This window comes from Sapajus apella, unplaced genomic scaffold, assembly GCF_009761245.1.
Source record: "Sapajus apella isolate SASKATOON/1434 unplaced genomic scaffold, GSC_monkey_1.0 scaffold6, whole genome shotgun sequence".
Lineage (NCBI taxonomy): Eukaryota > Metazoa > Chordata > Mammalia > Primates > Cebidae > Sapajus > Sapajus apella.
In genome coordinates this window covers 57701716-57716044 of record NW_022436946.1, presented here as the reverse complement: position 1 = coordinate 57716044, position 14329 = coordinate 57701716, and the positions used below count along the sequence as shown (strand labels likewise).

General features: G+C 36.0%; 1 long non-coding RNA gene across 1 annotated transcript in view; it reads left to right on the top strand.

Annotated features, from left to right (window-relative positions):
• LOC116549579 overlaps positions 1-11358 on the top strand; it is a 56051-nt gene extending 44693 nt beyond the window's left edge. The window contains exons 3-4 of the long non-coding RNA XR_004267947.1: positions 1027-1075; positions 4465-11358. This is a non-coding gene — a long non-coding RNA (uncharacterized LOC116549579). The remainder of the gene's footprint in view (positions 1-1026; positions 1076-4464) is intronic.
• Positions 11359-14329: the final 2971 nt, after the last annotated feature.

The following is a 14329-nucleotide window of genomic DNA, read 5'->3' as shown; positions in this document are numbered from 1 at the left end:
ATACACACACACACACACACATATATTTATATATATACACATATATATATACATATACATATATATACACACATATATATACAAATATATATGTGTGTATGTGTGTGTGTGTGTGTGTGTGTGTGTGTATATATATATATATATAACTGAATATGAAATCATAGTGGCAGACCTCTTGGCTTGCAAATGGCTAATTATATTCATTTCCTGATCATACTTGGGGGAGTCATTGCTGATTATCTTCTGGAAATCTTGCTTTGTGAGTTCTATTGACATTCAAATGGAATGGGCTGTAAAGCCATTTGTGGTTATTACTCAATACCTTTTGTCTAATTTCCCTTTCCCACAAAGCCTATCACCCAGCTGGAGATCTTTTATGTCCAACTACTTAATTACCTTACCGGAATCAGTGAAGGTTAAAAACAATACAAAACAACCAAACAAAACCACCACAAAAAACAAATAAGGCATATTTATATAGCCTTTTACCCTGATTCATAATTTGCTTTTACCTGTTTAGCTTGAGGCTACTTGCAGAGCACAACAGAAGTCAATAAGGTGTTTTGAAGGCACGACAAATCTAAGACACTACCACCTAACCTGTTTTTGAATCCCTGCTCTGTTGGGAGGTCATGAGACCATGAAGTGGGAAAGAAAGATGCTGTGTCTGCCACTTGTTTTATAAAACAGTGATGTGTGTGAAAGTACTCACATTTATGTATATGTTAAAGAGAGCAAACATCTTATTTGTGTATGTATAGATATGCGCATTGTATATACCATACGTAAGTTTGTATGCCTATGTGAAAATAAATGAAATAGAAATAAAATAATTCAATTAAATGCAATCTATGTTCTCTGTGTACAAATAATGAAGACTTATACCTTCTTATATTTTTACCCACTATATAATGCTGTGTCTTTGTGAATCTAGAGCAGACAAAACCCACTGGATAGGTGTAAATCTTTATCCCCCAATACTAGGACATTTTTCCTCAAATGAATTATATATTTTTTTCCTTGCAGCTGTAAAGCTTTTCTGGATAAGAGTCAAGGATAACCTCATGACTAAATGGTAAGCTTTTTATTGTGAAACAAAGATTTACTCTCCCTGTCCTTCCTGTCAGAAAACCAAATCGTTTTGTGTTTCTTTTCTTTGCAATATTGCACATAGTGAATTTCCTATGAATATTCCTGTGAAAGGCGAATTTCTTCCCTTACTCCTCAAGGCTTTTACTTGCAGAATACATTGTTGGTTTGGATGCTGTTATTGCTGCTGATCTCCTCCCCTTGTTTTTAGAAGCACCATGTGACCCTAGAAAGGCAATGCTTTGAGTGTGTTTCTACTTCACCTGTGAGAAGATCTAATGTATTTCATCATTAGACTCCTGTGGAAATATACAATGAAAGTGGGGGATCTGGTTACTGCCGGAGGCAAAGTACCACTAACTCATCCCAAAAGATTGCTTTTTGATTAAGAGGCTCCTGCTGTAAGGTGCTCAGCCTTTCTTGCAGCTGAGATGAACTGCTATTCTTGGCTGAATAACCTAAGTTGAACATCTGATTTTTTTATTTTAAAGAAACAGCAATTATATTAAGGAGTCCTCATTTGAGGTATAATTCTTGAAAATTTCAGGTAGAATTCAATAAGCTGACTGAACACTATGCCATAGAGTTAGGCAGCAATTCGTAATGGAGAGAGGATGGTGGGGAAGGTAGAGGGAAATTCTACCCCAAATGTTTCACAGGTAAATAGGACCATGTCAAAAGCAATTCAGACTAGAAATCTGCTCTGCTTTAAGAAAATGAACAGTGGTCCAATGAAAAGCTGAGCTTAAAAAGCCTAACTTTTTTCTTCTTTCTCACCTGCCCTGAAGAGTTAAAATAGCTTGCCCTTAGTTTTGTGAAGAGAAAGAGAAGGAAAGGAAAAGGAGGGAGTAGGGGTAAACCTAGGGCAACTATATAATTTATTGTCCAAACTGGGACGCTTTTGGAGTTAAAGGTACTCTAATAATAATTACACCAATAAAAGACATAAATCGGGACTCTCGCAGGCAAACTGGGATGTTTGCTGACCCCTGGGAAGTACAATTAATGGGGCTTTATGTCCCTGGTCTTTTAGCCTTGCTGTGACCATGAGCTCACAGTGGAAGCGTCATTTCTATTGATGGCTTTTTTTTTTTTCTTCAAGGTTTCTGATCACAAACCGTCTGTGGCATAGGAAATCTCAATTACACTTTGTGGTGGGATAGGCTTTCTGTTCTTGGCATTCTGTTATTAGATTAACAAGCATTTTATTATTTCTTTTGTATATGGGCTTTTCATATTTGGTACAATTGGAACGTGAAAAAAGAAGAAGTATTTAATAGGACAGCTGAAAAAGAACATCAAAGCCCACTATTTGAGTTATCTTTAACTGTTAGCTATCTTTTGTTCTTCAGAGCCCATCAATCTATGAATTCTGTCTCTTTTCTTTATATAATGATACTGTTTTCTCATTTTTACTGGGAAAGGAAGAAGGCAGAAAGAAACTTCTTGTGATTGTTTTATAAAAATCCCAGTGATTTTTCTTTCACAGTAGGGCTTTTTCAAAAATGGAATGTATAATAATTTTAGTACATAATTTTGGCCTGACATGATAGTCCTTGACGTTTCTTAAACAAAGTTTGAAACTAAAGATATCAATTTGAAGCAAGGGTGATTGTATACTAACATTAGAAAAATGTACTTCTTTGGTTTTATTCATCAGCTTTATGGCTTTTAGATGGTGGCTTTTAGTCACTTTTTTTATGAAAAAACAAGACTTATGTAAATAACAAGAAATTTCACTTGAGGAAAGAAAACTGAAAAGGAAGCTAAGTCACTGATTTAAAACATCATATAGTCAGATTTCTTGCAGGCATTTTGGATTTATTATGCTTGATGAGAGAGCAAACAAACCAACCAACAAACCCAAACAATGATGTCACAACTTATTAAGACCTTGTCAAATTCCAGACCCTGTGCTAAGGGTTTTATGTACACTACCCCACTTAATTGTTACAGAAATCCTATTATAGATACAATTTCTTTATAAGAGATCTTAAAAAAAAAATCAGAACTCCCAGAAGGTAAGTCACTGGACCTAGATTGCAGAGAAATGAGAAAATGAAATTCAGAATGAGAGTATACTAAACTGATATGACTATCTACTATTTATAAGTGAGAGGATTTGGGTAAAAATTTAAAAAGGTCAATCTATTTTTGCAAATAACTTTCTGTTTGAATTAATGAATACTGAATATATATTTTCAACACAAGATTTTTAGTAATATTAAAAAATCATTAAAAAATGAAAGGCAAGAGAAGTGTGCCATTAAAAATGTAACTTTTAGCTTTTCTGTTGGCACGAACATCTTCCCCATCTCCCTTATACAGAACATCTTCCTGAGAGAAAAACAATATCCCAAGACTAGGTATAGCAGCTTTTAACACTTCTCAGTTTATTCTCTTCTCTAGAATGATGATTCACTATTCATCTTTCCAGTCATCTTTTTCTCTAAAGATCCTGAGAACTCTTTCTTTTCTTTTCTTTTCTCTTTTTTTTTTTTGAGACAGAATGTTACTCTTTCACCAGGCTGGAGTGCAGTGGAGCGATCTCTGCTCAGCTCACTACAACCTCTGCCTCCCAGGGTCAAGTGATTCCCCTGCCTCAGCCTCCCGAGTAGCTGGGATTACAGGCGTGTGCCACCATACATGGCTAATTTTTGTATTTTTAGCAGAGACAGGGTTTTACCATGTTGGCCAGGATGTTCTCGATCCACCCACCTTGGCCTTCTTCCAAAGTGCTGGGATCACAGACATGAGCTACTGCTCCTGGCCAACTCTTCCTCTTTCGAAGACCCATCAGCTTGGTAACTCCCATCAATAAGTGAGTGTTTAATTAAATTGACTGAACTGAATCACATCTCTCCAGACACTGGTCTAGCAGCAACTGACTTCCCCATCTCCTATATCTTACTTGTTCTGCTTCAGAGAAAAAAAAATTTATAAATTCCTAAACCCTATTATAGAAAATAATCAAAATGTATTGACGGCATTTGGAGCCATGGCTTACAAAAATGATGACTTAGAGTAGACTGCAAAAACGTACCTGCCCTGGGCAGGCTAATTATAAAACACAGCTTCCTCTGGCAAGATGAAACCCAGGAGTGTTTTGTCCTCTCCCTCCATCCTTCAGAGGGGGCAGTACAGTTTTCCCTTGGTATCCCTAGGCAATGATTTCAGTACCCTCTAGGACGCCAAAATCTGCAACCTTGAAGACAGTGTGATATTTGCATGTAACCTGTGCACATCCTCCAGTATAGGTTAAATCATCTCTAGATTACCTATAGTAACTAATAGAGTGTAAATGCTATGCAAACAGTTGTTATACTGCATTTTAATATTTGTATATTTTTATTGTTGTATTTTAATTTTTTTCAGAATATTTTTGAATATTTTTGATCCATGACTGGTTGAATGCATGGATAAAGAACCCACAGATGTGGAGGACCACATGTACTGAGTCTTACATGCTTTACTAAGTACTCTCAGGACTCTGGTGACAATGAGAGAATTTTTAGCAGTTGTACATTAAGTAAGGATGATACAGAAGAAAATACTTCTGTAGGAGACTAAAGAATGTTCATTTGTAAAGCCACCTTTCAATTTACTTATATTTTGGAAAACAAATAATGAATAGAATTAGTTATAACACTTCTAACAGGCATTAGCAATCACATTTGATGCCATTCAGGTCTGTGTTCAAATGCTGAACTTAACACTATTAGCTGTGTGACTTTGGATATGTTATATAACTTCTGTAGCCTCATTTACTCATCTGAAAATGGGATAATAAATTTCTACCTCAAGGGTTGTAGAGGAAGATTAAAATCATAAAAGTAAGTTTCTGGCACAGAGAATATATTCAGTTTTTGCTCATTAGTACAGAATGCAAATATGCTTAACTTCTGAATATTAACAATGCACTCATATATAATATATCAATAATCACTAATAAAGAATAAATGAAAATGATAGTGTTATATAATAAAGTGGCCAAAAAAGGTGTTAAATGCTGGTTTAAGAGTTGTAGCCTGTGCCATTTTATAATATGTGTCATTTTTTGTTTTATAAAAATATAGAATGTTAGTAATAATATTTCTCAGTGGTGGTTCATTGCTCCTCATCATGTTTAGAGTAGAGATATTTAGGTGGAAACTGTATTTCATGTATCAGAGGGTAATCTAGCATGTCAGTTACACTTTCTCTATAAAAGGAACCCTTTTAATGAATAACTGTAATGGAAATTGTGCTTTAAAATGTAAAGTTATTAGAACATTTGCTGGACAATCTGCTTTTTATTAATATAAGTTAAATTTTATCCATTTGTGGTGAGCACTTTATTTGGTCACATTTTTCTTACAGGAAAGTCTTATAACTACTTGTAGAGTTAATGACAAGGCCAAATTACACACAGAGTTAAGAGATAGGCAATATTTCTAAAAAGACTGCTTTTATGAAACTGCTAATAAATTGATTCCTATTTTTCACTAATGACCTGAAAAACAACCAAAACCTGTCACACTTCAAACAAAACTGAGTTAATTGCAGTAATTCTTCTAATTTATGTAGAGGAGATTTCCTTTCAGTTATCACATATCCATGATTAAAATATGTGCAGATCCATTTTGGTATGTATAAAATTTTGTTAGAAATATTTACTGGGTATTAATTTAAAACTAAGAAATGCACTAATTGTAAAATTTTTAAGGCAGATTATGAAGGATGCATTATATAAATGGGAAAATTCTCAGCCCTACTTCTCACTTAAATAAGCAATGCAATTTTTTATGAAAATAATGGGTAAGTTTTATAGTATTGTCCTGTAATCTTCTTCGTATTAATTTTTGCTTGCATAGTGACCACAGTATTATTTTATAAATATTATTGTTTCACGTTTGATGCTAGTGAATATGTGAGTTGAGCTTTAATAACAAAAACATTTCTCACCTTTTACATGTGCCTTTCCTTACATTCCTGTTTCCAATATAACTGAAGTATAAACTATAAGAATAAAAAACAATGTCGGATTTGTAGGATATAGAGTTAGACTTGCCTGGACCATTGGGTTGGGGATGCAGCTGAGGGTCTTTGTAGCATGACTTGCTACTCAGGGAGGCTCCATCATGGGATTATAGTGCTTTTTCAAGCTGTCTGATGAGACTTTTAACTTGCAATGTCTAGGTATTGCAGTGCCTTCTTCTCGTCACGGTTGCTAAAAACACACAGCCTTTTGTCAGGCTACAGAATGTTTTAATTCCCAATGCAAATCTGGGTGACATGTTTGTTATGCTAGTGGATATACCTGACAGATCCTATTCTGAGTTTTCCAGGAAAAAACGCAGGGCAGCACGTTTGTGGGCTAGCGATCCTTTTATGTGAGCATGCCTTTTAGTAATTGGGGAAACTGTTTCAAACCAGAGTTGATTTGATACAAAAATAATTTGCAAGTGGTTTTTGTATAATTTCTAATGTAAGATCATCTTAACAGATCTAGTTGTTAGTTATAAGGATGGTTTTATGGTTTGCATGAAGCAGTAAATAATAGTAAAGGCAAATAAAAATAAAGCTTTCATCACACCTTTGCTAACCTTTAGAAATACATTCATTGAATTTTTGAGTTACTTACACATATGTATACAAAATGTGTAAAGAATTATGGTATACATTCACCTACCATAAAACAGAACAATTATGTACACGTTTCTGAAATCATAAATCATAGGTGTTCATAAAAGTATGCTGAAGTGTATTTAGTATTCAGTGCAAAAATAGATATTAAGAAAGCTTTCCTTGAGATTTAAACTCCATCCTTTATTTATAATGAGATACATTGCCTTTAGCCACCAGAACACAGATTCAAATTCAGGTCGCTTGCATGTAAGGTAACCTACCTGAAATGAATTTTTGGTCACAATATTTAATAATGTTATGGACTTGATTGTGTATGCAGTGTCTCTAGGAAATAAAGTTTCTTGAATCTAAAAGCAGATTTTTAGATCATATTACACTATGTTCTAAATTCTCCATTTCTTTTTTTAGATTACAAGAAAGGAGGCAAGTTAAGCTGGCTTTGAAAAATTTTATTAATTTTACATGGTACCACTACAAAGATTTTAAAATGTTTCTCAACTACAAAATGTTACTATTTGCAAGGTTTCCGCAGTATTCTTAATTCCTTTTCTATCTCATCCTTTATATCTTTCACTTGCTTTGTTTCATTCTTATATAAATGTCTTTATTTTGAATTTATCTTCCCCAATTTCATATTTATTATCTGAGACTGTTCTATATAAGTAAATGTAAGCAGAACTAGTAGTATACAAAACTAGGCAGAAATAGGTTAGAATTGAGCATGTATGTATCCTTTTAATCTTTTCATTGAACATGCAGGAAGCATATTTAGAGCACTTTAATCTTATTTGAATTAATTGTTGTGTTGGTTCAATTAATATGTTTGAATTTCCTTACTCAGGGGCAAAATTGTGATAAAGTATTTAAATTTCTATTTGCAGCCCTTACTGTGTGGCGTGCAAAAAGGAGCTTATCTTGTTTCAATTTGCAGGCCACCAGAATCTATTTTCCTTTTAATATAGGTACAAGAAAGACTAAGTACCTTGCCTTACTGCTATAAGAGAGAACATTCTTAGACCACAAACATATTGAAAGAAGATGTTGAATTAACTAGAGAAGTTCTGCTTTATTTTAAATAGTTTTACTGCTTAGTGAGCTCTTAAGATATGTCATATTACACTTTGAGTTATTTGCTGTTGTGAAGGTTCGGCAACTCAATGAAGAAATACATTTTGGATTTTTTTCTTTATTGTTATAAAGTACCTGCTGGAAGGCTCAGGGATATCTAGGTTAATGTGTTTCTATTTCAGTACCCAAAAAACAAACGTGAGCTCTTGGAAGGGTTGTGTTCACATCCCGGCTGACAATAATTTCATAGGAGTTAGCACCTGCTGAAAAGGTGTGGGTTCTGTGGTAGAGCAAGGGGAGTGGAGGGAGAGAGGCTTTAAACAAAAACTTTAACTGTAAAAGAAACAAGTTTTCCTCTGGGAAATTACTCAGAGTGCAATACAAGCATATTTTTCTAATTAAATAGATTAGTTTATGCCGTTGGCACTTAAAAGAAAGTCCTTAGATTCACAGCCTCCTGAGTTATAAGTATTTCCCAGGTTAATTCTCTTGAAATTAAATCTGGCCCTGTTTCTTGCCATTCTATTCCTTTTTTTTTTTCTTCCTATTTGCTTTTCTCTTTTCACCTACAGCTCATTTCCTTCTATCCCTCTATGATCTGTCCACCTTTCTCTTTTCTTTTCTCAACTCTTCTGCCTATTGAAATGAGAGCAGCTCCAACATTGAATGAGACCATCTCTGACATTCCTCTCTTTGTCCTTTGAGTCAGAATGAATCACTGCATAGCCTGTATCTTCATAGGACTTATTTTATCCTGCTTCATATATACATTCCTTAACTGTCTGCCTTGAATTGGTTGCTCACTTGTCCATCCCTCTGACTGCACTGTGGGCATCTTGGAGGCAAAGGTGCCATTTGCCCCCTCCAGCCTCCAATGTCAGACATACAGTTTTGCATAGAGGAGGCACTCAAGGAGGTTGAACTTAATGCTTGTGGTTAATGCTTATCAACATATAAATCCTTAAAATCTGTGAAGAATCATTTTTCTTTTTCTTTTTAAATTCAGGCTTCCTCTTTTACTTTTGCCTTTTTACATCTGTCTCCTCATCTCCTGTTCACTCACTGAGATACCCCTAAGTGCCACCACAGAGAAGAGTAGAGAGCTGTCTGTGTGTGGAGGGTGTCTCTACACTGCCTGTGCACAGTGTGTGCTACAGACGCACGGGATTCACTGATCCCCAGAAGAGAACTGAAGAGAGACCAGGGCTGAGCGAGAAATTGTATTGTACTAACAAGCAATCATTGGGAAATCGTTTCAAGACTTTGACAATAATTTCCCAGCGGTTGGTTGTCTAGAAAAGGGAAAGAAAAACGGAAAGGAAGAAATAGTATTTTTTACTGAATATCAAATAATTCCATATGACAATGCAAATCAAGTTTGAATGCCAGAAGCTTAGAAATTAAAGCTCACTCAGCCATTAGTTTGTCTGTCTTGATCAAGAAGGCGTGGAGAGTTGTTGCCTCGAAAGGAAATGTAGAAAAGGAATTTGAAGAAAGGAGGCTTAAAAGAAGAGCATTTTTCAGTTTGTTCCAAATGAAAGCCACTGCAAGTCGGTGACACAGAGCTAATGTATCACTAAAATGGGATAAAGTAAACAATGTTAGATCAGACCCTGACATGTAATACTGGAGAAATCATCTTATAAAAAGATTAAAAGAAGGAGGCATAAAGATCCTAAATAGCACGGCTTTATGAAATGGATTACTTAGAAGTGTGGTCTGTGGTTTTATTTTGCGTGACACGTTGGCATACATACTGTACATAGACAAAACAAATTGCTTTGAGTATTGTAACATGCATTTCCAAGAGCTCCTGATTTCGGTATGTGCTTTACATAAGTGGTTTCTATGTTTATACCTTTACTGATGGGAACTCATTTATAACCTACTGCAACGGACTTTTTGACTGTCTTTTTTGATGAACTGCTTTTCAGTTCACATAATTTTTTTGAGGCTTCTGTGTCATAAAAGACTTCTTCTAATGCTGCATATTATAACAGAAAATTGCACTGAGGAAGAAGGCTGGAGTCAAGGTTAGATAAAGAAAACCGAAGCCTTTATATTTCTTTCTCCTATATTTCTTAAATCAATTGAAAATGGTCACTGGTTTACTTTGTAATATTGCAAAGTCTGAGTTCATGGGAAAATTTACTTAAAAAAGTAAATGGAAGTTTTCAGCTTCTAAAAAAATGCAGTTCACTAAAAGATATACATTGGCTAGCGATTGAGCAGTTGGCAAGATGTCAAGGCCAACGTCAGATTCCCATTTCCAGCATCATCTGTCAACCACTTTTTAGGAGTAATGTAGCCAAAAAGGAGTCAAATCCCTGCATCTCTGTCTTACCACCAGGGGCATGATTGCTGCTTGGGAAGAAACTGGAGCCCTCCCCTACTACCTAATGAGCATCAGGGGCAAGCATCCCAGCTTTTGCACAGGACCTCAACATTCTTTTCTCCCACCGCTGATTTCATTTATACCTCTGCTTCAGCTCATTTCTGGGGTGAGTTTGGTGGCCCTGCGCCAACCTTTCAGTAAATCTAAGGGACTCAGCTAAAGTGAGAGAAGCTATATCATTATGATAGACATTTTATTTATTTTTAATAGACCAACATGGCAACATAATATCTTTATGGAGATAAACAGTTATTTGCTTTATTCAAGCTCCATAAATAACACATTTGCCACCAGGGCTGCCCCAGGTATCTTGTACACATCAACTGAAGAGTCCAAATTCAACTGTCACTTTTTCCCTGAAGCCTCTCTGGGTACTCTGCTTGATGAGATTTTCCCTGTACTGAAAGCCTATTATAATGTATTTGTTTTCTGTAGCACATAGTTAATTATAAATAACAACATGTCCTTCATCCAGAAATGTGGGGAAAATCTCATAGCACTCAGTTGCTTGATTCCAGAAAAAAAGGTACATGGTTGTGTAAAAATCAATGCAGGACTTACTATGTGTGCAATTTATTGAACACCTACTATATACCACACCATGAGTTAAGTGCTGGGGATGTAAAAGTGGATAATACCTTTAAAGGGCTTACATTGTAGCAGGGACAACAATTTTATAAACATAACAATTACCCTCTATATAATATAGTATGTTGAGTCGTAACTATACAAACATTTCTGTGGTTCTCCAGAAATGAGTCTGATTATTTCTATCTTGGATTTAGAAAATGGTACCTACAGGGAGACTTCTCTGGAGATTCTTATTTCTCCAGGCTTGAAGACCGACAATGATATTTATTGTCATTATTTTTAAATGTAGATAAGTAAAAGAAAAGGCATTCAATGCATAGACACATAGGGTGAAACGGCATATTGAATTTAGGAGCTATATAGATTTGTGAATTACTTGAATAGAATTGTAGAAAATGGCATTAATAGTAGAAAAAAAAAACCCACAAAACTAAGAGGTGAAACTAAACAAGCAAGCCATAGATACAATCATAAGAGGCCTTGCTTATCCAGGGCACAGCAGATAAGAATGAGCAAAGGCTGGATGCAGTGACTCGTGCCTGTAATCCCAACATGTTGGGAGGCACAGACAGGTGGATCACCTGAGGTCAGGAGTTCAAGATCAGCCTGACCAACGTGGTGAAAACTCACCTTGTAGAAATACAAAAATTATCCAGGTGCGGTGGCATGTGCCTGTAGCCCCAGCTACTCGGTAGGCTGAGGCAGGAGGATCACTTGAACCTGGGAGGTGGAGGTTGCAGTGAGCTGAGATGGTGCCATTACACTCCAGCCTGGCCGACAGAGCAAGACTCTCATCTAAAAAAAAAAAAAAGAATGAGCAAAGTCACCATGAAAGCAGCAAGAGATGGCATCTGAACGGGAGAAAGAATGCAAAACCTATGCAGTGTGGATAGAAAAGTGTCCAAAGTTCTAATGTCTGAGGCCACTGAGTGTCCAGGAAGGTGGCTTCTCATAACTCAACAACTCCTGGAGGCACTGTGCTGCCACCCACAGTACAGTGATTGAAATGCAAAGTGATGATCCTGAGTCATCGAGGAAAGGGAAAATTCTGTGCAATAATCTATGTTTCTGGAATCAGGGAAGTGTGTAATAGAGTTTAGAATGCCATCAAGCAATGAATATCAGAAAAATGTTTTTGGATGCTTACGGATTTGTTTATTCATGAACGTATGAACCCTTTTATTCTCTGACATGGCCGACTGTGTTAGGCATTACTATAAGCTACACCCTCTTTTCATACCCATGTTAGACTAGTTTTACCTCTTAGAGTTTAAGTTCCTTATTGACAGATACCTCACCTCATACTCCCCACATCACTAAAGCCAATGCTGCGTATGCTTTAGGTCATCAATAAATCTTTCATGATAGTTTCTAGACCCTGGTCCTGTTGACCAGTTATTGAGTCTGGATTGCCTCCTGGTTCTTTGCTGACTCATTTGTAGGATATCTTAGGATAGTCATTTGAAGTCTTCCATGGAGTAACTTAAAAGGAATGAATTCATTCACTCTCCTTTATTTTGAAGATTAATTGGTTCCTAGGAAACTAACAGGGGAAAGATGACACTATACAGGGGAAAAAGAAAGAATGTGAAGTTAGGACCTGGAGAGCCTTGGGTTTGATGCCAGCCACCACTCACTGGGGAAACAGTTGTGGTGAGGAAGCTTAGCCAAGATGCAATCTTTGTGAGCCTCAGTTTCTCTTCGTGTAAAAAGACAATAGTTACAAAGAATCTTCAGAGAGCTTATAAATAGATATTATTTTTGTAAAGCACAAAGCATACAGTCTAGTACAAAGTAGGCATTCAATAAAGAGTACCTATTAATATTTCAAAACTATACTTAAGAACATTATGTTTTTAATAACACACATAAAAGGTATATGATATACTTTTGAGTAAAGGTAAATGACAGTGAAAGTAGTTCACTAAATATGAACCCATGGTAACCTATTTTATTTTTCCTTTTGCCCCTGAAATGGATACCAATGGCATTTCAAGTCACCCAAGGTCAACATTTCCCTGTGATATCCTCAAATAAGATAATATAAAATACACTTTAACTTTGTTTCTGGGAATTTTTAGATCTTTAAATATGACAAGCCTGGTGTAAAGTGAAGAAAGAAAGAGACAGAACTAGCATACCTGCAATTAAAAATGTAACAATGAGAACCAATGGAGAAGTGGATTTTTTAGAACACAGAAGAGCTGACAGAGACTGAAAGGTCTCCAAGGGATAATACTGAGATATTGACTATAGAATTCATTCACAGAATATGCATTCTGTAACAGTAAACTTATTTTAAACATATTTCTCATCTTAAATTCTTATTACAAATTCAAAATATTGTGATTTTAATCACTTTCTTGTTTTAATCCCCAATTTTCCTGTAGGAACACAGAGCACTGTTTGTGAGCAAGATTTATCACCTTATTTTCTTGCTGATCTATTCAGTATAAATGTATTTTTATGTCTGCATTTCCAGAAGTGGCTTTCTTTCTTTCTTTTTTTTTTTTTTTTTTTGACATTGATGATTAAGAAATAGCAAAATGATACCCAGGCTTCTTTTTCCTGGTCAAAAACAGCAAAGTACATATTAGTAGTGACTGCCTATTTTTAAACCCCCTTTTTCTTTGTCTGTCGAGCTGTCTGTAATCATCAGAGTGGAAAATAACTTTGAAAGCTCAAGCTTGGGGAAAAAAGGAGCTTTAGTGCCTCAATATGGCAAAAGAACTGGCAGTCAGGAGAGCTGCTTTTTTGAGACGTAAGTTTTTACCCAGTGTTGTAAAGTTCTACAAAATGTACAACCACATAGTGTAAATTCCAGATTGGTCTGCTTGACTTACTGCTTTTCAGGTAAATTTTGCCACATAGATAGCTAGGGAGAGAGCAGGTGGTCAGTCACTGAGAGAGAAAGAGGGAGAGAGAGAGGGAAAGAGAGAGAACAAGAGGAGGAGGGGTGGGATAGGCAAGAGAAGGGAGGAAAGAGGAGGGAATAGAGGAAGAGGAGAGGAGGGAATAGGAGGAGAGAGGAGGGGAGGGGAAGGGAGAGAAAAAGAAAAGAAGGGAGAGGAGGGGAGGGAAGGTGAAATTTACTTCAATCCAAAAAATCTGAAAGGCAAACTTGAGTCTGGCTCAATTCAATTTCGTTAATGACCTCAGTCTGTTTGCCTCAGCAAATTCACTCTGTATATTTTGTGCATGAGAAATAGTGCTTCCTGTTTTCTTTCATTTGCTTTTCTTCCATTTCCCTCCATGGTGTTCATTCTGTCATCTGTGCCAGACACTGTGAAAATACCTTAACATTCCTTGCCGGCTTTGAATACTTTTTTTTTTTTTTTTTTGTATGTTGAACTTAATCTTTTCCAGCTTCCTTTTGTATTAAGATTGTATGGAGGTTTCAGTTACTTTTCTCTGTATTTCTTTTCTCCTGCTGTTGCATTTGTAGACACACTGTCTCGTTGCTCTCTAAGATGTGATGTATTATGCATGTCTTTTCCAGTGGATTGGGGTAGAAAAGCAAAAATGAGCTGGTGAGCTAGAATAGATCATACCCTCTGA